This window comes from Salvelinus namaycush, chromosome 4 (assembly GCF_016432855.1).
Source record: "Salvelinus namaycush isolate Seneca chromosome 4, SaNama_1.0, whole genome shotgun sequence".
NCBI lineage: Eukaryota > Metazoa > Chordata > Actinopteri > Salmoniformes > Salmonidae > Salvelinus > Salvelinus namaycush.
Window position 1 is genome coordinate 16,858,407 of NC_052310.1, and position 25,127 is coordinate 16,883,533.

Sequence of the window (25,127 nt, forward strand, 5' to 3'; positions counted from 1 at the left end):
ATAATGGTGTTGATGTGAGCCATGACCAGCCTTTCAAAGCACTTCATGGCTACAGACGTGAGTGCTATGGGTCGGTAGTCATTTAGGCAGGTTATCTTAGTGTTCTTGGGGACAGGCACTATGAGGGTCTGCTTGAAACATGTTGGTATTACAGACTCAGCCGGGGACAGGTTGAAAATGTCAGTGAAGACACTTGCAAGTTAGTAAGCACATGCTCGGAGTACACGTCCTGGTAATCCGTCTGGCTCTGCTGCCTTGTGAATGTTGACCTGTATATCAGCTGCAGAGCGTGATCACACAGTCTTCCGAAACAGTTGGTACTCTCATGCATGTTTCCGTGTTATTTTCCTCGAAGCGGGCATAGAAGTAGTTTAGCTCGTCTGGTAGGCTCATGTCACTGTGCAGCTCTCGGCTGTGCTTCCCTTTGTAGTCTGCAATAGTTTGCAAGCCCTGCCACATCCGACAAGCATCAGATCCGGTGAAGTACAATTCGATCTTAGTCCTGTACTGACGCTTTGCCTGCTTGATGGTTCGTAAGAGGGCATAGCGGGATTTCTTATAAGCTTCTGGGTTAGAGTCCCGCTCCTTGAAAGCAGCAGCTCTAGCCTTTAGCTCAGTGCGGATGTTGCGTGTAATCCATGGCTTCTGGTATGTACGTAAAGTCACTGTGGGGACGACGTCATCGATGCACTTATTGATGAAGCCAATGACTGATGTGGTGTACTCCGGAACATATTCCAGTCTGTGCTAGCAAAACAGTTCTGTAGCTTAGCATCTGCGTCATCTGACCACTTTTTTAAAACTGATCGAGTCACTGGTGCTTCCTGCTTTTGCTTGTAAGCAGGAATCAGGAGGATAGAATAATGGTCAGATTTGCCAAATGGAGGGCAAGGGAGAGATTTGTATGCGTCTCTGTGTGTGGAGTAAAGGTGGTCCATTGTTTTTTCCCCCTCTGGTTGCACATTTAACATGTTGATAGAAATTTGGTTAGACGGATTTAAGCTCCCTGCATTAAAGTCCCCGGCTACTAGGAGCGCCGCCTCTGGGTGAGCGTTTTCCTGTTTGCTTATGGTGGAATACAGCTCATTCAGTGATGTCTTAGTACCAGTATCAGTCTGTGGTGGTATGTAGACAGCTATGAAAAATAGATGAAATTCTCTCTAGGTAGATAGTGTCTTGAGATACTCTACCTCAGGCGAGCAAAACCTTGAGACTTCCTTAGATATCGTGCACCAGCTGTTATTTTCAAAAATATATAGTCCGCCGCCCCTCGTCTTACCAGACGGCGCTGTTCTGTTCAGCCACGACTCCGTGAAGCATAAGAGATTACAGTTTTGAATAGTTTAATCTCCCGCGTAGGTCCTCGATTTTATTTTCCTAAGATTGCACGTTTGCTAGCAGAATGGAAGGAAGTGGGGGTTTATTCAATCGCCTACGAATTTTCAGAAGGCAGCTCGCCCTCTGGCCCCTTTTTCTCCGCCTTCTCTTCACACAAATGATGGGGATCTGGGCCTGTTCCCGGGGAAGCAGTAAAAAACTCAAGTCGGGCACGTTAAAGGAAAAAAAGGATTCTGCTAGTCCGTGGTGAGTAATCGCAGTTCTGATGCACAGAAGTTATTTTCGGTCATAAGAGACGGTAGCAGGGACATTATGTACAAAATAAGATTAAATAAGTTACAAACAACGCAAAGACAAACATAAAGACCACAATTGGTTAGGAATACGTCAAACGTCAGCCTTGTTCTCCAGCGCCATCTTGCATCAATAAAGTAAAGTTTATTTTCTCTCTCATGTTGAGTTTCACATGAAAAGGCAATTTATGTTTGTAGCACATTTATCCCTCCAGTGAGGCTTGACACATTAACTGTTTTCTATTTCCCCCCCATTTCAAATAGAGGGATTAAACAATGTGCACCTAAAGCAGTTTCCAGACATTTTGGGACATACAGTACCAGTCAAAAGTTGACATCTACTCATTCAAGGTTTTTTCTTTATTTTTTACTATTTTATACATTGTAGGTTAACAGCGAAGACATCAACACTATTAAATAGCTCATATGGAATTATGTAGTAAGATGAAGTGTTAAATCAAAAAATATATTTTAGATTCTTCAAAGTAGCCACCCTTTGCCATGATGACAGCTTTGCACACATTCTTGCACATTCTCTGAACTAGCTTCACCTGGAATGCTTTTCCAACAGTCTTTAAGGAGTCCCCACATATGTTAAGCCCTTGTTGGCCACTTTTCCTTCTCTCTGCGGTCAAACTCATCCCAAACCATCTCAATTGGATTGAGGTCGGGTGATTGTGGAGGCTAGGTCATCTGATGCAGCACTCCATCCCACTCCTTCTTGGTTAAATAGCCCTTACACAGCCTGAAAGTGTGTTGGGTCATTGTCCTGTTGAAAAATTGTTGAAAAAAATAAATGATAGTCCCACTGAGCGCAAGCCAGATGGGATGGAGTATCGCTGCTGGTTAAGTGTGCCTTGAAGATTTCCACCAGTCTAATGTCCATTGCTGGTGTTTCTTAGCCCAAGCAAGTCTTCTTATTGGTGTCCTTTAGTAGTGGTTTCTTTGCAGCAATTCAACAACGAAGGCCTGATTTATGCAGTCTCCTCTGAACAGTTGATGTTGAGATTTGTTTTACTTGAACTCCGTGAAGCATTTATTTGGGCTGCAATTTCTGAGGCTGGTAACTAATGAACTTATCCTCTGCAGCAGAGGTAACTCTGTGTCTTCCTTTCCTGTGGTGGTTTCATCATAGTCAATTCATCATAGCGCTTGATGGTTTTTGAAACTGCACTTGAAACTTTCAATGTTCCTGAAATGTTCCAGATTGACTGACCGCCATGTCTTAATAAGGATCGGACCCTTTTTTAAATTGGCCTAAAATGACATGCCCAAATCTAACTGCCTGGAGCTCAGGACCTGAAGCAAGAATATGCATATTCTTGATACCATTTGAAAGGAAACACTCTAGCTTGTGGAAATGTGAAATTAATGTAGGAAAATATATCACATTAGATCTGGTGTCACGAACCGGCTCAAAGTTCGTAACAAAAAAGGGAGACAACATGGAGATAAGGAATAACAAAATATATTTATGAACTAAAGTAAACTAAATACAATTAACAATGGTGTGTGTGTCAGTAATCAGTAGTGTAAGTGAGTAGTTGCGTGCATAAATGTGATAATGAGGGGTGTTGAAAGGTGCCAACGCGAACAGCCACATAAAAATGCCACACCAAAATCTCAGTGCCTGCATGGAGAGAGTCTTCTCAATGAATGGGGAAGTGGTGCATTTATCCTGGGACACACCCGGGCCCAGGTGTGTCCCATGTTGCTGACGACCCTCCCAGCGCCGCCCACTGACATTCTATTAAGGAAAACAAGAGCAAAGAGAAAGAATTCGGCAGACAGAGTGGGAGGGTCGTCCCCCCACATAAAACCGGGGACCAACAAGGAGGAACACCATACCAATCACAAACCAATTGACCCAGCCTGCTTCCCAAATTGACCCAGCCTGCGTACCAAATCCATGAGGGGTACGTGTTCACACTTCCACTTGCCCCAGCAAACCTCAGCAACCTTTGCACACAAGAAGCAGCCTTTAAGAGGAAAGAAGAAAACGAGACCAGAAGGGAACAGACAGGAGCAATAGAACAGGACAATACCAAACACAAAATAACAGTGGTCAGTCACGTGGACATTCACCCTGTCCACAAGTCGCTGAAAAGTGGCAGGTGCATTACGCAGGCCAAAACTCAATCAAATAGGAGTACAGACCAGATGGTGTAATAAAGGCAGAGATTTCACATGCCCTACTCGTCAGTGGCACCTGCCAATAGCCCTTTAACAGGTCAAATTTGCTCACAAACTTAGCTGCTCCGACTTGATCAACGCAGTCCTCCATCCGAGGAAGAGGAAATTAATCTGGCTTAGTGACACTGTTTACCTTACGGTAGTCTGTACAAAATCTGTTTGTCCCATCCAATTTACTGACCAAGATACAGGGAGAAGCCCAACTGGAGAAAGAAGGCTCTGCTATCTTACTCTCCAGCATGTACCTGACCTTAGCATCCAGACAACGCAGTTTCTGAAGAAACTCTATAGAACCGCTGACGAATGGGGTCAGTATCTCCAACATCAATAACGTGTTCTACTAAGTTTGTACGTGTAGGTGTATCAGAAAACAAACCTAGAAATCTCTGAATCAGACCGACCATCTCTTCCCGTCCATCAACAGGTAGTTGAGCGAGAAGACTGCCTAAAATATCCAAGGTCTCTGAATTTCTCAATCTACCCTGCAGTATGCAATCGTTGGGACCAAGAACATCTTCCTCCCCATGCACAGACCTAGCATGACAAGAACCCAGCTAAATAACGGTATCATCCAAAATAACAGGTTTTCCGTCCTTTGTAGACTCCTCCCACTGTTCAGCATCAGAGGAACGTGCATAACAGGGTTTTAACACAACATTTACATGGCACAGTTGGTGTGCTTTTCTCTGTTCTGGAGTGGCAACTAGATAGTTTTGCTCAGTGCACTGACGCACAACCGTATATGGACCTTGAAACTTGGCTTGAAAAGGAGAACCAACAATTGGCAGCAGAGCAAGAACCTGGTCACCTGGACTAAAGTGACGAGGCTCAGTTCACCGATCAAATATGCCCTTCATCCTCTCCTGTGAAGATAGCTTCTCTTTAGCCATTTCACCAGCGGCGTACAGGCGTTGCCGGAAATCACACACATAAGATAACAGGGACTGAGGGGGCTTGGGAGACTTCCAGTCATCCTGGAGAACAGATAGGGTGCGTGGACTTCTATGTCCAAACACAAGGTCATTTGGACTGAAACCCATGCTCTCCTGTGAAACCTCCCTAGCAGCTAACAGTAACCAAGGAAACCCCTCTTTCCCAATCCTTATCCATCTCAGTACAATAAGCTCTCAATAAAGACTTAAGTGTTTATTGGAAACGTTCCAGCGCTCCTTGACTTTGCATGTGATAGGCATTAGACAAAGTGTTTAATATGGAGCTGTTGGAGAACCTGACCAAACAGATTAGAGGTGAAATTAGATCCTTGATCACTCTGAATGACCTTAGGGATTCCAATCAGTGAGAGAAACTGAGTCAGAGCTTTTAGCACAGACTTAGTCATGATCGACCGGAGAGGATAGGCAGCAGGAAACCTAGTGGTCTGACACATCAGTGAACAGGTAACTACTACCCTTTTTAGAACGAGGCAAAGGACCCACACAGTCAATAATCAGATACTCAAAAGGTTGGCTGAGTACAGGAATAGGAAACAGTGGTACCGGCTTAATAGCTTGATTAGGTTTACCAGTTAATTGAAAGGTGTGAAGTTTTGATGAACTCAGAAACATTCCTCTTTAACCTAGGCCAAAAGATAATGTCCTAATATGCGATTGTAGGTTTTCCTCACACCCACATGTCCAGCAATGTCATTATGGGAAGTTGTCAACACCAACTCACGACGCTTAACTGGTACAACAGACAACGGAATAACAGGGAAAGTAGTGACAGATTTCTTTGTCGCATTCTCGTTAGCCGGCGCAGTGACCAGGTCGCCACGGCTCATAGAACGCGTCACTGCACACAAAGTGAACACCTCTAGGAAACTCCACGCACTATCAGGAATCCCTACAAATGACGGCTTAGCGGAAACCTCTAGAGATGGAAACACGACAGGCCATATACGCTCACCACCCAAGTAAAATGTCGATACCCTCAATAGGCAACGAAGGCGCACCCCCGCAATAACCTCACCTTTCACCAGTCCACAATCCAACATCAGTTTATGCAATGGAACTGACAGTGTTTAAACCTATTCCCTGAATCAGTTTCAGCAGAGAAGGGTAACAGACTCCAACACAAACGATTCAGAGGCACCTGTGTCTCTCAGGATCTTCACTTGCACTAGGTGCTTACTTCCTAACAGACACAAAACCCTCCGTAAAGAAAGGTAAACAGTCCGGGTCAATATGGACTTTCACATGCCCCTGGGCATGAGACAATGTGTCAGGAGTGAACTGATGTGGAACAGGCGCAGCTAATGCCGTAGGCTTAGATTTAACGTAAGCGCACATACTGAATTTACCCTTAGCCCTGAGAACCGGACATTCGTTTTTTCCAATGACCCAAACCTTGACAGTAGTGACACTCTTGACCAAAGTCCGCTTTACCACGCTCAACCCTAGTTGAATGAAACTCTGGCCGTGAACCAAAGTATCTCGTGAGCGAGGCCCAAATCTCTCAGAACGCCCCCACTCACTCCGAATACAGGGCTCTGCAAAGACACTTTTGAGAGTCAAAACATATTCGTCCGCCAAAACCGCACCTTCAGCGACAGTCTTTACTTTTCGTTCGTTAATGTACGTGGCTATATGATCAGGGATTGTGTCCTTAAATTTCTCTAACATAATCAGATCACACAGCCCTTGGAAAGTCATAACTGCAGAGGCGGAACACCAGCGATTAAACTGTAAAGAACTCTCACGCAAACGCAACATGAGTCTGTTAATTATCCCTTTTTAAAGTTCTAAATCGTTGGCAGTAAGCCTGTAACACAGCCATTTTAACCTTATCATAACTGACACTGTCGGCTACACTAAGAGCTGAATATGCTTCCTGCGCTTTACCAGTCAACACACACTGCAACATTAAAGTGCGGTCAGAATCCAGCCAACTCCTAGCGTCAGCAACGCGCTCAAACAACAAAAAGAATGTCTCAGGGTATTTCCTCATTAAATTTAGGCAACAACCGTAAGTTCAACAATATCAAATGTGTCCGGGGCACAACCAAAAGAGGAACAACCCCTAGGTAAATCTGGGTCACCTTCCCAGAGCAAACTCAACCCTGAGAGCTTTCCTTCCCTAACCAGCTCTAGCCGCTCTTGTTGCAGCTTGATTTTTAGCACACTCCAAATCCTGTTTAAATGCCAATTCTTTCATATTTTACACGGTCATGCTCTAGCTTCTCACAATCATGTTCTAGCTGTAACAGAAGCAGTTCTTTCTGCTGCTCAAAAAGAAGACTACTAGGACTAACCGATGGAGCGGCCATTGTAACGTTACGGGGAGACGGCGAGTCCTCAGCAGAGGCTGCCCCAGTGGTAACTTCAAGAATACCACTCCATCAGATTGGCCTTCAATATTAACCTATTAGAATTTTAGACGTTTATCACTAATTTCAACCTTGTAGTGTTCAGCAACCTTCAAGAGCTGTTCTTTAGTACATAATTCTAACGGTCCCTCTGATGGAAAGCAAATGAACTTGTCTACATTAGTCTACATAGTCAGAAGTAAATACAAATAAAAAAATCTCGCTCTTCCCCTCTGCTGAACACACCAGACCGGACCACAAGCGAAGTAACAATCACACTGGGCACCACAGAAGCGAGAGTAGATATATATGGAGCTTCCCCAAAACCGACAGTAACTCAACCCTAGTCTTCGTGCAGATTTGGGGTGGGTAAAAAATGCCACACCCAAAATCTATCAGTGCCTGCATGGAGAGAGTCTTCTCAATGAATGGGGAAGTGGTGCATATATTCTGGGACACACCTGGGCCCAGGTGTGTCCCGTGTTGCTGACGACCCTCCCAGCGCCGCCCACCGACATCCTATTTAAGGAAAACAAGAGCAAAGAGAAAGAATTCGGCAGACAGAGTGGGAGGGCCGTCACACTGGTAAAACATTATAAAGAAAAAAACTTGTTTATTTTATAAATCTTTGAAATGCAAGATTTCAGGCTAGGCGCAATTTTGATTTTGGCCACTAGATAGCAGCAGTGTATGTTCAACGTTTTAGACTGATTCAATGAACCATTGTATTTCTGTTCAAAATGTTGTATCAAGACTGCCCAAATGTGCCTAATTGGTTTAATAATAGATTTTCAAGTACATAACTGTGCACTTTCCTCAAACAATAGCATGGTATTCTTTCACTGTAATAGCTACTGTAAAATTGGGACAGTGCAGTAAGATTAACAATATTTTAAGCTTTCTGCCCATATCAGATATGTCTGTGTCCTGAGAAATGTTACATGTACTTACAACCTCATGCTAATAACATTAGCTTACGTTAGCTCAACGGTCCCGCGGGGGGACATCGATCCTGTAGAGGTTTTAAAATAATGGACTGTCGTTTCTCTTTGCTTATTTGAGCTGTTCTTGCCATAATATGGACTTGGTCTTTTACCAAATAGGGCTATCTTCTGTATACCACCCCTCACAACACAACTGATTGACTCAAACGTATTAAGGAAAGAAATTCCACAAATGAACTTTTAACAAGGCACACCTGTTAATTGAAATGCATTCCAGGTGACTACCTCATGAAGCTGGTTGAGAGAATGTCAAGAGTGCAAAGCTGTCATCAAGTCAAAGGGTGGCTATTTTGAAAAATCTATCATCTAAAATATATTTTGATTTGTTTAACACTTTTTTTGGTTGCTACATGATTCCATGTGTGTTATTTCATAGTTCTGATGTCTTCATTATTATTCTACAACGTAGAAAATAGTAAAAATAAAGAAAATCCCTGGAATGAGTAGGTGTGTCCAAACTTTTAACTGGTACTGTAGATCAATGCAAAACCATCAGCAAACACGTTATTCATACACTGTAGACTGAAATGCACCACTATAGGCTTGCTAGCACTAGCAGCCGCACAAAAGTAATTTACTTAGCCAAGACAGGAACAAATCAATTGTATTATATTTCTCACATTTACGAACACACATAAACCTAATGTCGATGCACAACGGCGTTGAATAAGTGGGAAAATGTAGGACGGAGATGGGCCGGCCATGGTGGGACACGACATGGCAGTTCAGAACAGCAACAACGCCAAAGACAAGAACATTAAGCGCCGCTCGCTCAACATCAAGCGGAAAAAGTGCTCCAAGAAGGTACAACCTAACGAGAACAACCAGAACAACATGATCCACCTCAACAACGAGAACCTGGAGAAGCCGCAGTCCTGCACCAACCTGTCCACTCTCACCCAGGATCAGAGCACCTCAGACCTAGTAAAGGGCTCTGACAACACCTCCTCGCCAGTCAAGAAGGCTTCCCTGAACAACTACTTTGTGGCCCTGACACACCAAAGAGGGTGATGGTCCAGGCCTCCACTTGCGAGCCACTGTGTTGCCTGGGTTAGTTCCTGTGCCGGCACTGCTACCGGCTCCAGAACCTGTCCCGACGACCCAGGGCTGTGGCTGCAGAGTGCGGACCGCTTCCTGCTCGGCCACGGCTGGGGGAACCAGAACACCCTCGCCCCGGACAACGTGGTTTTTGTCTTAATGCTTTGTCGCAAGGTGGTCTCCTTGGAGGTGGCCACAGAGCACCAGCTGCAGGACGTTGTGATCACCTGCTTCTACCGGACTTGCTCCTACGTGGGCAACGAGACCTCCTACCCACTGAGGCACTTCCTGGTGGAGACCTTCAGGGAGATCTCCTGGGACCGCTGCCTGTCCATCATCAACCTGATGAGTGGCAACATGCTCCAGATGAAAACAGACCTGCACTACTTCTTCCAGCTGTTTTCTGACCCGAAGAACGAGAGGCAGCACGTCACCTGTGCAATGAGAGGTGACAAAACTCTAGATTACTCTTTACAAGGCCCTCCAACGCCCTCCACGTACTCAAAAAGTAAGTACTGGTGACGCGCTCAATACAGAAAGTGGTCCGATGAAGCGGATGCTACACTACAGGACTGTTTTGCTAGCACAGACTAGAATATGTTCCGGGATTCATCCGAAACATTAAGCAGTTTACCACCAGCTTCATTAATAAGCGCATTGACAACGTCTTCGTCCAAGTATCTGCATCACATCACACAGTGACCGTGCGTACATACCCCAACCAGAAGCCAATCGATTACAGGCAATATCCATACAGAGCTAAAGCTTAGCACTGCTGCTTTCAAGGGGTGGGACACTGATCCAGACACTAATAAGAAATCCTGCTATGAGGGCCTCCAGAGTGGCACAGCGATCTAAGGTCAGTCAAGAACTTTGAAAGTTTCTTCAAGTGCAGTCGCAAAAACCATCAAGAGCTATGATGAAACTGGCTCTCATGAGGACCGCCACAGGACAGGAAGACTCAGAGTTACCTCTGCTGCAGAGGATAAGTTCATTAGAGTTAACTACACCTCAGATTGCAGCCCAAATAAATGCTTCACAGAGTTCCAGTAACAGACACATCTCAACTGTTCAGAGGAAACTTTTTTATTTTTTATTTAACCAGGCAAGTCAGTTAAGAACATTAAGAACAAATTATTATTTACAATGACGGCCTACCCTGGCTAAACCCTAACCCGGACGACGCCGGGGCAATTGTGCGCCGCCCTATGGGATTCCCAATCACGGCCAGTTGTGACACAGCCTGGAATCGAACCAGGGTCTGTAGAGACACCTCTAGCACTGAGAGGCAGTGCCTTAGACCGCTGCGCCACTCGGGAGACTGCGTGAATCAGGCCTTCGTGGTTGAATTGCTGCAAAGAAACCACTACTAAAGGACACCAATAATAAGAAGAGACTTGCATGTGCCAAGAAACACAAGCAATTGACATTAGACCAGTGGTAATCTGTCCTTTGGTCTGATGAGTCCAAATGTGAGATTTTTGGTTCCAACCGCCGTGTCTTTGTGAGACGCAGAGTAGGTGAAAGGATGATCTCCGCATGCTGTGTAAGGGCTATTTGAAAAAGAAGGAGATGGAGTGCTGCATCAGATGACCTGGCCTCCACAATCACCCAACCTCAACCCAATTGAGATGGTTTGGGATGAGTTGGACCGCAAAGTGAAGGAAAATCAGTGCTCAGCATATGTGGGAACTCCTTCAAAACTGTTGAAAAAGCATTCCTCGTGAAGCTGGTTCAGAGATTGGCAAGAGTGTGCAAAGCTGTCATCAAGGCAAAGGGTGGCTACTTTGAAGAATCTAAAATATAAATATATTTTGATTTGTTTAAACACTTTTTTTGGTTACTAAATGATTCCGTGTGTGTTATTTCATAGTTTTGATGTCTTCACTATTATTCTACAATGTAGAAAATAGTAAAAATAAAGAAAAACCCTGGAATGAAAAAGTTGAATGTCTCAACTTTTAACAGGTACTGTACATGTTGAAGTATTCAGGTATGTTTTATTTGAATAGACAAATATATAGTTGAATATTGGAAAGTATTTAGAAATACACTTGGAAAGTATTGGCATGTATTTGAAAACACTGAAAAATACTGACTCAAATGAACTTATATGCATTTATGACTGTGTGTGAACTCTGAACATGCTTCCAGGCCACTCATACAACAAATTAACTAACTTTATGAATGGTTTAAATGAGGAAGGGACTAAAAACAGCACACATGCAATCTCAAGTGATAATGTCAGCAGTCATATGCTATGACTCATTTTCCACTACGGCAAGAGCAAGTTCACTTCTGTGGTTCAACGGTTGACTGTCGACATGGTTTCGAGGGCAAAATGGACCATGACACACAATACTGGAATCACCTGCACGGCCTCCACAGACAGCAGGCCATTCTCCCAGGCGTTCAACACCTCCAAGATGGCTGCAGGCGTGCTGAGGCAGATTTCGTGCCACTTCATTTGACTGACACACACAGCGGTACAAAACAATCAGTACAGCTTCAGGAAAACAATGAGTCATGCCAATAGCTAGATTTCTAGGAGGGAAAAGAGAAGGTGCAGAAAGGACTCACTGGTTTAAATTACTCATAAAAAAAGAAATAAAAATTGAACATGGGGAACAACATTTTAACCATAGCATGGGCTTGTTCCTTCCTCTTTTTTCACCCAGCAGCTGAGAAACACTGAATGCCAGTCTGATTCTGACCCTAGAGTGAAAGATCACTCACACTAGCTTCATCTCAGTGGCATTGCTCTCCACGTTGCCAGACTCCATCCTAAAACAGGGGTGGTCTGGGTTCAGGGTCTTGCTCTCCTCCGGCATGCAGGTCTGCAGCCATGTCTCAAAGGGGTCTCCTCCGAGGGGCTGATGTCCGACCGGATCACCTTGAGGCGTCGCAACATAGATTCATATCATATAATAATAGGGAGTGGGGGACATAACATCCATTTATATGAGGACCAGGTTCTGACCATAACACTTATGTTACATGAATCATACTACACATCATATAAATGTGGCAAAGACGCTTGCAGCTGTGCCACTCAGACAGCACAAGGCAGAAAGCTATTGTTTGTTTGTCCACCTAGTGGTGTTGTGCTGAAAGAGTAGGACAATGATGCAAACTCTTCAGGATAAGTGTAATTGTTATTTGGCATGGACAGGAGGGACCTGATCCTAGATCAGCTCTCCTGCTCTGTGACACTTTATGAATACTGACCTACATCCCTATGATAGATAGAATTAGTACTAGTTGTGAGACCAACCTCTGATCCGTAGGTCTGCACCCCGTGACACTGCATGAGGAAGGATATGTCGAACAGCAGGGCTCGCACCGAGGCCGACTTGGCAGCAACGAGATAGAACAAATAGTGCCCAATGTCAATATCAAATCGGTTTCAACAACTCCCACACTCAGCATGTCGTCAACATTAATGTAAAATCTCATTCAAAAAGTCCCATACTCAGTAACACGAACTGTGAAACATTCTTAACTCATGTACTCACATCCTTCTCCACTGATGTGCTTCAGAAACTCATTCAGCCTGAAGAGCAAAGACAGAGCATCAATAAATCATCTCCTGCAAACATTATGTCCCTCTTCCTTCATTTGGACATTCCCATTTGGACTTTAAAGCCACAATCCGTAATTAGTTTTTCAACCAAAACGGCAGCCCCGCCACTTGGTTTGTTATTAAGCTGAGGAATGGGGCTGGAGTAACCAATACCAAATGACAGATTGTATCTTTAAGACTCTCCACAGTAACATCATTTGAGTCTGTCAATACAGTGGATTGAACTGTCCTAATGGACTTTAATATAATACATGTCAGTGGCTTGATGTCTGTCTCACTTGATGAACATCCGGGCAAAGGATTTGAGTTTTCCCGTGGCTGCGATATGCAGCCAGGAGGGGGTCCAGGATTTTTCCAGACAGCATGTGTCCCAGCACAGCCAGCAGGCCCTCTGGAGACTTGGGAGTGGTCTGCGTCCACCATCTAACACAACAGGGGAAGACAGATACAGTGATGACAGTGTGATATGGCTTCATGACAAGGTGAAATAACAGACTTATTATCATCAGTACTAATCCAGGTATATAGTAGCGGGTAAAAGTCAGTGTTGGGTTTATTAGAACACACCGTAGCAACACATTTTGCAATGGATCTCCTGGTGAACAACATGACCCTGCTGACTGTAAGGCTGTGTAGGGTTGGCATGGGGAGAAGGAGGACCTTGAGGATGTTGGTGACGGTGGGCTCGGCTCACAGGATGAGGCCTGGGTTGGGCTGGATGTTGACATTTTCTGCAGTCTTCAGCTGTGGGGAGTACTCCCTGTCCTCACCCCTGAAGAAAAGGTTACACACGAGACAGAGAGGAGAGAGAGAGAGAGAAATACACTGACAGACAGTGATGTAGTGATAGGAATGTGTGAAAGGGGGAGACAGAATGAAAGATATTAGTGCCAAACTTGATGGCTACCTGTACGTACCGTTTAGAAGTGAGGTTGGTCGTGTTGGAGTCCGACAGGGGACCCAGCTTATTGCACTCCTGCAGTCAGAGCTGTAAAAAAAACAGACATGGAGCGAAAAGCTTGTCAGACACTGTACAACCTGTCATTCGTGTTAGAAACGCATGTGTAAGGGATAATCAACAACGGGCTATGGATTCTAGGGAAAATAATGAAGGACGTGGAAGGTGTGTTTCACAACGTGCTAGCGGAGAGGAACTGACCTCTGTCATGACGTTGGCCTGTGGGTAAGGTTTATGACCCCCCCATAAATACCTTTCTCCCTTCCCTCTCTCTTGACTCGACTGAGGGACTCTTGAATAGCCTTTGTTAAACATAGAGAGTCTAGGAACATCAAACAAGTGGAGGGAAAGGAACCATATTTCAGTAATAGAACCAGTTGAAAATATACATTGGTACTTAATGAATATGATGTCAGTTCGGTTGTCATCAGACATTATGACTGATGACAGGACGACATAAACTGTATCTGGGAAAGTCTACACATTATAGTTATCAGATTCACATGGAATTGTTGTGCAATTTAAATGCAATTTAAATGAAACTATTTGTGAAAAGATTAAATGTACATTTTAGCTTCCAAATGAGAGAATTGGGTTTTCATAAGATTAGAGCTCTGCTCAATCAGTGGCCCGCCCCTGTGAAGAGACATGGGTTATAAACTATGAAACACACCCTTCTCTCCCTCCACTATATAAGCCCTTGGCGAAAATGTAACCTCCTGTTCCGGTTACATTAGGACGACGGTCCGATGTCAGAAGGATTCAGATAATAACTACAGAACGAAGCCAACCTCAGCGTGAGCTTTGGTTGCGAATGGTATGAACTTTGAACTCTTATTCGCTATAGAAGTGATACCTCCTAGCCGTTGAGTTAGCAGCGGCCGCTGTAAACGTGGGCTAGGAGAGGACAGACAGAGTATCCCGTCTACCACACAACGATGACACTACAACGTTTCCCGGTCACCACCAGAGACACTCTTCAAAGGACAAAGGACTCTGTTGGGCAACACAGCCTTCCATCTACCACCAATCTATTAAAGCGCAGCTCAGAGTACATTTTTATTGCATGTTCCTTTTCCAAATGGGCGGTAATTTAGAATGCATAGGATATTGTATTTACGATAGCACAGCTTCTCCCTTTGTTCTTCAGTCTTCCCGCTCTTTCACTCAAACCCAACCTCCTTTTCTTTGTGTAACCAGCTATCATATCTGTTCCGTCCGCTAGGGACGTTTTCCTTTATGACATAATTTGTAATCAAGGTATGATTCATTCTGTGTATATGTAATTCTGTGTGATTAGTTAGGTATTTAGTAAATAAATAATTAAACCCAATTTTGTATTGCTGATTCAACTTGTTAGCCAGGGTTCGTGAAGATAACCAAGAATCTACAACTTTCAGATGAGACTGAAATAAGGTGACGATTAATATTGACTGCTATTGATGTAAAATATTACTAGGTCTTTAAGAGTTTATTCAGAAGATAACTGCTCTATAAATATTATTTCGTGGTGCCCCGACTTTCTAGTTAATTACATTTACATGATTAGCTCAATCAGGTAATATTAATTACAGAGAAAGGATTTTATAGAATAGCATGTCATATCACTTAATCCGGCATAGCCAAAGACACGACACCTCTTACAGAGTTGCATTATTTTCCAGAGAACGCATAGAGCCCTGAGTTGAAGGGTGGTAGATAGCCTACCGGTTAAGAGCGTTGGGCCAGTAACTGAAAGGTCGCTAGGTAGAACCCCCGAGCCAGCAAAGTGGAAAAATCTGAGGTTCTGCCCTTGAGCAAGGCAGTTAAACCCCAACAACTGCTTCCCAGGCGCCGATGACATGGAGGTTGATTAAGGCAGCCCTCCACACCTCTCTGATTCAGAGGGGTTGGGTTAAATGCAGAAGACACATTTTGGTTGAATGCATTAACTTGCGCAACTGACTAGGTATCCCCTTTCCCTTGATTATCCCTTTTATACCATGGCTATAAATAAACACAGTTTTGCCACTAGAGGTGTTAATTTGCAGGTAGAAATGTGTTGAGCATCCACTGAAGAAGCTAGCACGTTTACTAGATAGCTACATTAGTTGCCTTGGTAACCAACAAACAGACTTGCTATTTAGCTAACCAAATCATCAGTCCTAACTTGCTATTATGAAAATCGAATTCAACAATGTTTGAAATTAGACTTTTGCTTTCAAAAGCAGCTCACACATGGATCATGTAAGCAATAACTATAACCATTGAATTCTACCGTGCTTTATAGGGAAATAATGCACGTTCTAGCATGCCCTTCAAGCCAATCAGAAACGAGTATTCAACAATGCCATGGCATAAAACACGATACCATGCTTCTTATGTTCTGGATCACTCACTTGCATCGCTGGTCAGCCTTGTCCAGCAGTGGTGTGAGCTTCAGCTGGTACTCAAAGGCAATGTTCACGTCGTCCATGAAGTCCTGCTGCAGATTGACAGAGACTAGACCAGCAGTATTCACTAGCCTACATTCATTTAATTCAGTGGTGATTTGAGTAATATGACCAATGTATTTTTTACTGGTAAATAAACTTGAAACAGACATTATAACCATTGATTGTTATGGATGTCAAGAGAATAACTCAGCACTATACCTGTACTGTACCTTCTCTGAGGAGAACCTAGGTGGGGATCTAGAGATGAGAGATGGTTCACGGGCTCCAATGAAAAGAAAACCTTCAAATGCCTGCTCCAAGGAAAATAAAACATTCACATACTGTAACTATCCGGCCTTCATTGTAAGAAGTACCTTGAGGATGGTGAAGGCGGTCCACTTAAGCTCTTCAGTGCCCTCTGGTGACTATGAGGCCAGTGAAACACGTCTTCAGATCTCCAACACAGAGTGGCGCAGGGATACGCTGCACAGGGGAACGCACCACAGTTGGGGGGGGGGGGGGGTCAATATTCCATTTCAATTCAGTCAATTCAGGAAGTAAACTGAATTACAATTTTTCCTCAATTTAAAGTGAAACTCGCATATGTTTTGCATACGTTAACTCTAGACCAGGGGTTCTTAAACCTTTTCAGCTCAAGAACCCAAATTATAAATTGACCGTCCTCCCGTGACCCAAATTAAGAATAAATAGTGTGTGATTATAGATTTATTCTCACTACTCGAGATCCACCTCTCACATGGCCAGGGCCCACTTTGGGTCCCGACCAATATTTAAGAAACCGTGCTCTAGACCAATCAAGGCTCACCTGCATCCTCTTGGTCATCATCAGCTGTTCCACCAGTGGCTGGGTCTCCCCCGTCAGGTTCATGGTTCCTTCCAGCATGATGAAGGCGTGGACCGAGGGGAACGACGAGTGGTGCAGGGGTTCGGGTCGGACTGTTCCAACAGTATCCTAGGAATACTGAGGGGGAAGATAGGTCAGATGATTATAAAAAAAACAGCCATTGTGGTTTCAATTATTGTTTACAAAGGCAATGGCTTGTGCTCCAAAAGTGCTACATTCTCACCTCTTCACCAATGAAATACACTCCTCCAGCTTGCCTCTCAGTGTCTGATTGGTTAGACTGCTGAGGCCCTCTGTCATTTTGAGAAAAGCTTGCTCCACATTGGTCCAGGAGGCTTTTGAATCATATCAGAGGAAAAGCAGAAAATCGGTATAAGACAAAGTAAGATTTATCCTACTAACTGAAAGAATACACATACAATGGACGGAGCCAAGCCCTCAGATATGATGTGGAGTTAAACATACCAATGAAATCCATTCAATCAAATGCTACAACAACAATATTAATATTTTGTTGTCATTTCAGTTTGATCAAAATAATATGCAGCCAAGCACAGGTAGTGATAGGAAAATCCCTTAGAAGATTCCGTAGCTGCTGACTGACCTTGGTTCTCCAGGCATGCGATGTGGACCAGGGCCCTGTTCTTGGTGCTGTTCACCAGGTCCCTTAGCCTCTCCTGGCAGGCCCTCAGGCTGGCTTCTGTGCTGGCCGACCGGCCCCAGCTCCCTGAGCCTCTCGCAGTACCAGGCACAGCCTGTCAGCAACCACACTACCATGCGAATTGAGGTTTGGGATTATTCTGCAGATTATTTTTCAATATCAAAAGGTGACTTGACATCAGAAATGCACTCACTCTCTTTAGCGCTGAGAAAATTATTCGACCAGCAGACTCATACCGAATAGTACTTTAACCATATTTAATAACAAATGATGAATAGAAGGTATGTCATCTTTGTCAGGTTGCAACTCTTTATATGCAGAGCCAGGATGAAACATTTTCCAGGGCTAACACCAATGCCCAATTTAAAGGAAATACTAATGAAAGGATGCGCACCTGAGACGGTGGGAGCACATGTCCAGAATCTACAACAGGGACTTGACGCAGAACTCTCTGGAGAAATCATCAAACTTGGGAACAAACATTTGTCAGATAAATTGTCATCCGATGAAAGTATGCATGTCTAGTAGCGGTCAGACAGTTGGTATTAGCCAGAGAGATATAAAAAGGTGGCCAAACTCACCTTACTGATGGCTAAGAGTACACTTGAATAAGACACCATCTGAGGAAAGACATTTCCATTTGTAATTATTGTGCATAATAAATCAAGCACACTAGCTAATCTTGAACACTGCCTTTCCTACTATGTGCAGAATATGAAGATGAACCCTTTAATATCGCTACAACCAAAGAATACAGATCATATATGTCTAAAAATCGTTGAAATTGTTGCATGTTGCGTTTACATTTTTGTTCAGTGTAATTACTTATTTCTATACAGAAATAAATAAAATACTTCACCAGAAAGCATGACTTAGCCACAAAGGAATCGAGGATCATTAGCTTCTTTAAACAAATAGATGTGGATTGTTTCAAATCACAAGCTCATAGACCAATGCCTTTTTGGGAAGCCCGCAATATGGGTACATTCATTTCTGTCTATGCATATATTAATTACAGTAATTTACCATTCTCATTCTCGGAGTGGAAACGTTGTATGCAGAGTTCCCAACCTGCTACACTTGGTTTTGGTTTATTTCATAACAATAATTTACTAGATGTGTCCATTTTTTCATTGACTTTTGTTCGGAGTGCGCCATGTGAGCAATGAGCATGTGTCTGGTTTCTCTGTCCTGATGAGGGAGGGAGCTGTGCGCCTGAGCATGCATAGAACCAGTGGTGTAAATTACTTAAGTAAAAATACTTTGAAGAACCACTTAAGTACTTTTTTTGAGTATCTGTACTTTACTATTTATATTTGACAACTTTACTTTACCACTTTCCTAAAGAAAAGAATGTACTTTTTACTCCATACATTTTCCCTGACACCTAAAAGTACTCGTTACATTTTCAATGCCTTGCAGCACAGGAAAATGGTCCAATTCACACACTTATCAAGAGAACATCCCTGTCGCCTCTAATGTGGAGGACTCACTAAACACAAATGCTTTATTTGTAAATTATGTCTGAGTGTTGGAGTGTGCCCCTGGCTATCTTATAAATAAATAAAAACTAGAGAATTGTGTCGTCTGGTTGGCTTAATATAAGGAATAAGAAACAATCTATATTTTTACTTGTACTTTTGATACTTAAGTATATTTTAGAAATTACATTTACTTTTGATAATTAAGAATATTTCAAACCAAATACTTTTAGACTTTTACTCAAGTAGTATTTTACTGGGCGACTTTCACTTTTACTTGAGTCATTTTCTATTAAGGTATCTTCACTTTTACTCAAGTATGACAATTGAGTACTTTTCCCACCACTGCATAGAACTACCTGGCATGCTGCGCAGAAATGTAGGAAAGTGTTTTTTTTATTTTTTACATCCATTGCAAATGATAATATATTAAAGCTATAGTTCCTCACAGTAAGCTATTTGAAATATATTTCCATCAAACTCCCCCTCCATAATCACCAATCCTCAGTGTGAAAGAGCAATGCTGCATTGTCCTATAGGCTACGAGATAACGTATTTAGCCGCCAACGGATCACAATGTGTCCATACCGTAGAGGCTGATGATCTCGCATTAGTTGACTTTTAACTTCTTGATTTTTATCATTTTAAGTCAGATTTGTATGATTAACCACGTGACAGCGACTTTGAGAAACGAAAACGTTATTAATGAAATGAAAGTGTTCCACGAAAATGCGTATATTAAAATCAGAACGGGCAAGCAGAACTGTAGAAATTGTAGGATAAATTGTAGCCTAAGCTTAATCAAACTCGAAACTCACTGCGCCGCCTATGAAGTCTTTATAAAATAATTGCCACCACGTTTCCATGGTCGGATTTTCCCTATAGGCTACTTTGAATAAAGGTAAAACATGTCTCATAAATAAAACATTCAGGTTTCAAACAATTAAGTATGTTTTCAAAATGCATACTGCCCCAGCTCTCATTGTAAAGTGGTGGGTGATGCGCTGTTAGCTTGTTGCCTGCACTGAAATGGTAAATAGGAGGCCCGCTTTCATTACTCGCTGAGAAATAACAATACTAGGTATTTTTAATCATGCACCAAAACTGTTTTTATCACGCGATTGCATTTAGAATTGTTGCGCAATGAATGAGGTTATAAAAGCGCACGTTTTACTCCAGCAGCAACCAGTTTAGGAGCTGCAGGAGAAATCGCGCTCAAAACAGGCTCTGTATACTGTGCGCTGATAGTTGTGTTGGATAAAAATACACACAGCGCAATTTAATTCCACTACATTATGCTAATGAACCTATAGACCAATAAGCATGATGGTCAAATGTATTTCAATGCACTGGTATTTCCAGCAATAAATATAAAAAGCATTATTTTGCAATAGGATTTTTTGGGGCAGGCAACAGTAAGTTTTATCAGCTTTTCAAACCCTGGTGTGTGTGATGGTGGGAGTGCTGTGTGAATGTGTGGGGATGGTGGGAGTGCTGTGTGAATTTGTGGGGATGGTGGGAGTGCTGTGTGAATGTGTGGGGATGGTGGGAGTGCTGTGTGAATGTGTGGGGATGGTGGGAGTGCTGTGTGAATGTGTGGGGATGGTGGGAGTGCTGTGTGAATGTGTGGGGATGCTGAGAAGTTTGTGTCTTGTGTTAAGCAATGTGTGCGTTGTGTGGTGTGTGTGTGTGCGCATGCAGGTGGCAAGGGCACAAGGTTGGACGTATTATTTGTCTCTCTAGGCTTAATCAGTTGGGCTACTGAATACAACATACCTGTGATATATACAGCCAAAATGTTACTAATTGGTAAATAGTAACTCTGCTTTTTGTTCACAAAAATCCCAGTTATATCTACTGTTACCACCCCTGGTGTGTGTATTTTACTTTTATTTGAATAATCTCTGTGTTCTACATCAGCCCTGAAAATATAACAACATGACCACTGTATCTTGAGATATTGGACATAAAGTGTTGAATTTTGAACACCTCCCTCTGCAACAAGATTCTGGTCTTCCTGACAGGCCGCCCCCAGGCGGTGAGGGTAGGCAATAACACATCCGCCACCCTGACCATCAACACAGGGGCCTCTCAGGGTGTGTGCTTAGTCCCCTCCTGTACTCCCTGTTCCACGACTGTGTGGCCACGAACGACTCCAACATCAAGTTTGCTGATGACACGACGATGGTAGGACTGATCACCGACGACAATGAGAGAGCCTATAAGGAGGAGGTCAGAGACCTGGCAGTGTGGTGCCAGGACAACAACTTTTCCCTCAACGTCAGCAAGACAAAGGAGCTGATCGTGGACTACAGGAAACGGAGAAACGAGCACGCCCCCATCCACATCGATGGGGCTGTACTGGAGCGGGTCAAGACCAAGTTCCTCGGTGACCACATCACTAAGGAATTAACATAGTCTACACACAGCCACACAATTGTGAAGACGGCACGACAGCACCTCTTCCCCCTCAGGAGGCTAAAAAAGATTTAGCATGGGCCCTCAGATCCTCAAATAGTTCTACAGCTGCACCATTGAGAGCATCTTGACTGGCTGCGTCATTGCTTGGTACATCAACTGTAAGACACCCAATTGCAAGGTGCTACAGAGGGTGGTGAATATAGCCCAGCTCTTCACTGGGGCTGAGCTCCCTGCCATCCATAACCTTTATATAAGGCAGTGTCTGAGGAAGGCCTCAAAGACTCCAGCCATCCAAGCCATAGATTGTTCTCTTTGCTACCGAACAGCAAGCGGTACCAGTGCACCAAGTCTGGAACCAACAGGATCCTAAACAGCTTCTACCCCCAAGCCTCAAGACTGCCAAATAGCTAATAAAATGGCTACCTGGCCTACCTGCATTGACCCTTTTTAACTAACTCTTTTGCACTGACTATGCACACACTGGACTCTACCCACACATATACTTACACCCCAACACACACACACACACAATGCTGCTACTACTGCTCCACATAGGCTGCTGCTGCTTCTACAGCTCAGTCTTATCTATCCTGTTAGCTAGTCACTTTACCCCTACCTATATGTACATATCTACCTCAGTTACCTCGTACCCCTGCACATCGACTCGGTACTGGTACTCCCTGTATATAGGACATGTTATTTTTACTCATTATTCACTGTGTATTTATTCCTTGTGTCACTATTTATATTTTTATTTTATCTTTAACTCTGCATTATTGGAAAAGGACCCGAAAGAAAGTATTTCCCTGTTGGTCTACACCTGTGGTTCGGAAGCGTGTAAGAAATACAATTTTATTTGGAATTTAAGATTCCAGACAGGTGATTTGGTTTCTTATTGACATGGGAATCATTGACCTGTCCGCTAACTTTTTGACCTTTTCTGATCACTTGAAAATAAGATATCTCATAGCAAGTCCTAGCTCTTGATCGTGACTTAATTCCATTCCATTACACATAAGTCATTGGAGGAAAGCCTCTTTGTAAGGGGGAGTTTTGTAAGTGCCCCAAACACCTGGTTTTGTAGGCACAAGGACCTTATCTTTCATATCAGCGAGAAATAATCAATTTAAAAAACGAAACGTTAAATTGATACACAATTTATATGGTTACAGTTAGCGTTCCCACACTGCCATCTCCATGTCACATCGCGTGTTAATTAGTGCTAATTAGCTATTTGAAATGCTCTGAACACCTGTGTGTAACGGAAGGCCGCCAGAAACGTGGTCACTGAAAAATACTGTTGGCTGCAACTGGGATAAAGCTGGTTAAAACAGTGTACAAAGTATGTATTTTGCATTTGTGAAATTATTTTGATGTGATACGAAAGGCATCGCAAGTGAGAATCGATTCACTTTTAGATGGAGTATTTTTGGCTGTCTATCTCTGAAAGGGACAAAGACCACCTTATCTTGACCTAAATAAGTAATATCCTCGTGAAAAAGTGTTCTGTGTTCCTGAAAAGCTGCTCTATAACGCGGGATACAATACGAGAACAAAACTGACCACGCTACCAACGCAATGTCCCTTCAGAATCCTTAGTTGCGGTCGAAGCTAACAGATAGCAGTTCGTCCACACCCTACCGACATCTTTACTTTGGTGAGAAGTCGCTTTTCACTATTTGGCGAGTAACAACAGTATATTGAAGCCATCAATAAACACAATTCTGGAAAGGTCATGCTGAAGAACTTAGAGAAAACTATAACGCCATGTAATTTACCAGAGCTATTATGCATCATGCACATAACGTTAATAGTATGATACTACCGTACCCAGAGTTCCTTTCTAGATAGCTTTTTGTTGTTCACCGTGTAGACTGTTTGCAGGAAAGTTGTTCACGTATTGCAATGTACATTTGAGACATATCTAGTACCAACAACGACCAGCTAGCAAGCGGTCTTCCCCGGCAAAGTAGTTAGCGTAGCAGCTTACTGTTTTAGCTTGAAACGAGAGCCTTGGCGTACTCAATGTGAAGACTATGATACGTAGCTAGCTAGATAAATAACCAGTTAAATAAATACTTACATGAAACGTCGACAATGTATGAATATAATAGATAAATGTAGCCTAATGTTGGATTTACAAGACAATGAACGACAGCTTTTTTAACTACGAGAAAAACATCGCATACACTGATTGGTCAAGAGAAACAGTATTGATGAAACAACAGTCCCATTGGTTACTTTCGTTCAAACCGACCATTTTCGCCACTAGATGTCACCCCTTTCACACTTATATTGAGCTCCTTTGCCACAGTTTAGCTGAGAACTTGGAACGCGAACAAATCTTCAGAGGATAAGTTAGGTGTAGAATAACAATACAGCTGATATTGATACACAATTACTAATTTAATGGTTTAACATATGACACTGAAAATGCCACAATAGGTCTACTGCCCCCCCTTTAGGGGGTGTTTCGAATATACCGCCAATAGACCATGACTAGTTAAATTCATGTTGGAAAACCTAAGAACAACAAGTGTTATCTGACATATTACATAATGTAACTATACCACATTAGATTACCAAAGAGAATAAATGACGTGAGAAAGAATTGAATTCTTATGTAATAGGGCCATTCATTTTTTGGGGTTCTCAGTAAGGTACTTGTCTGTAGCAATGGGGACCTGTCATTGTGTGTCTCCAGTTTCACTTGTCTTTGTCAGCAGCAATGTCCTCTGTGTGCCCGTCTCAGGCGCCATATTAGAGTTCTGCCAATGGCCCATCCTTAAGTGCCCTTAGTGACCATACAAACCATTGGAGTTGAAAGGTAGTGACGTGCATTCCATTAAATGCAGGACGCTGAAACTCCATTTGACTGGCAATCTTGAGTGTTACTGGCTACTTTTAGCATATATTAGCTTGTGCCATACTAGACTATTTTATTCTCAACATGATACCATGTCATCATGATTATCACTAATAGGGTAATAACATCAGTCCTATCATGACTATGTTTTGAAAGTGGAGCTCCCACACAAGTGAGGTGTCCTGTGAGGTCAGGTTTCCCTGGTTGTTGTTGTGCCTGGCTTAAAGGGGCATAGCCAAATACAGGTTGGACGAGATGCTGTCTCCCCGAACACCCCACGCCTCCAACCCAGCCTGTCTTTGTGTGGATGTTCTTTTCCCCAGAGCCCCCCTCCACAATGGCCCCCATTCTGCCTTACACAGGAGACTCTGTCTCGGCCGGAGAAGGGCCTGTGTCCATTTGGGACACAGTGATATCAGTAATAGAAAGATGCTACTCCTGCTGGCATGGATGGAGAGAAGGGAGGGGTGGATGGAGGGCTAAAGAGATGAGAATCAAATCCCTGCTCTCTCCTAGTGAAAGGGCTATTAGAGCAGTTGATGACAGATGCCAGTTCCCTCCCAGACAGACCAAAGAGCTGCTGGTCTTTTCTCATGACTTCACCACACGGGGAAATATACTAGGCTAAGATAGAGCTAACTAAAGTTATTCAAGAAACCATTGATACTGAATTTCATTGTGATAAAGTTGGCCAATGCTTCTCATGTT

General features: G+C 43.2%; 1 pseudogene; it reads right to left on the reverse strand.

The window, feature by feature from the left end:
* LOC120045386 overlaps positions 1 to 23,752 on the reverse strand; it is a 34,443-nt pseudogene extending 10,691 nt beyond the window's left edge.
* Positions 23,753 to 25,127: the final 1,375 nt, after the last annotated feature.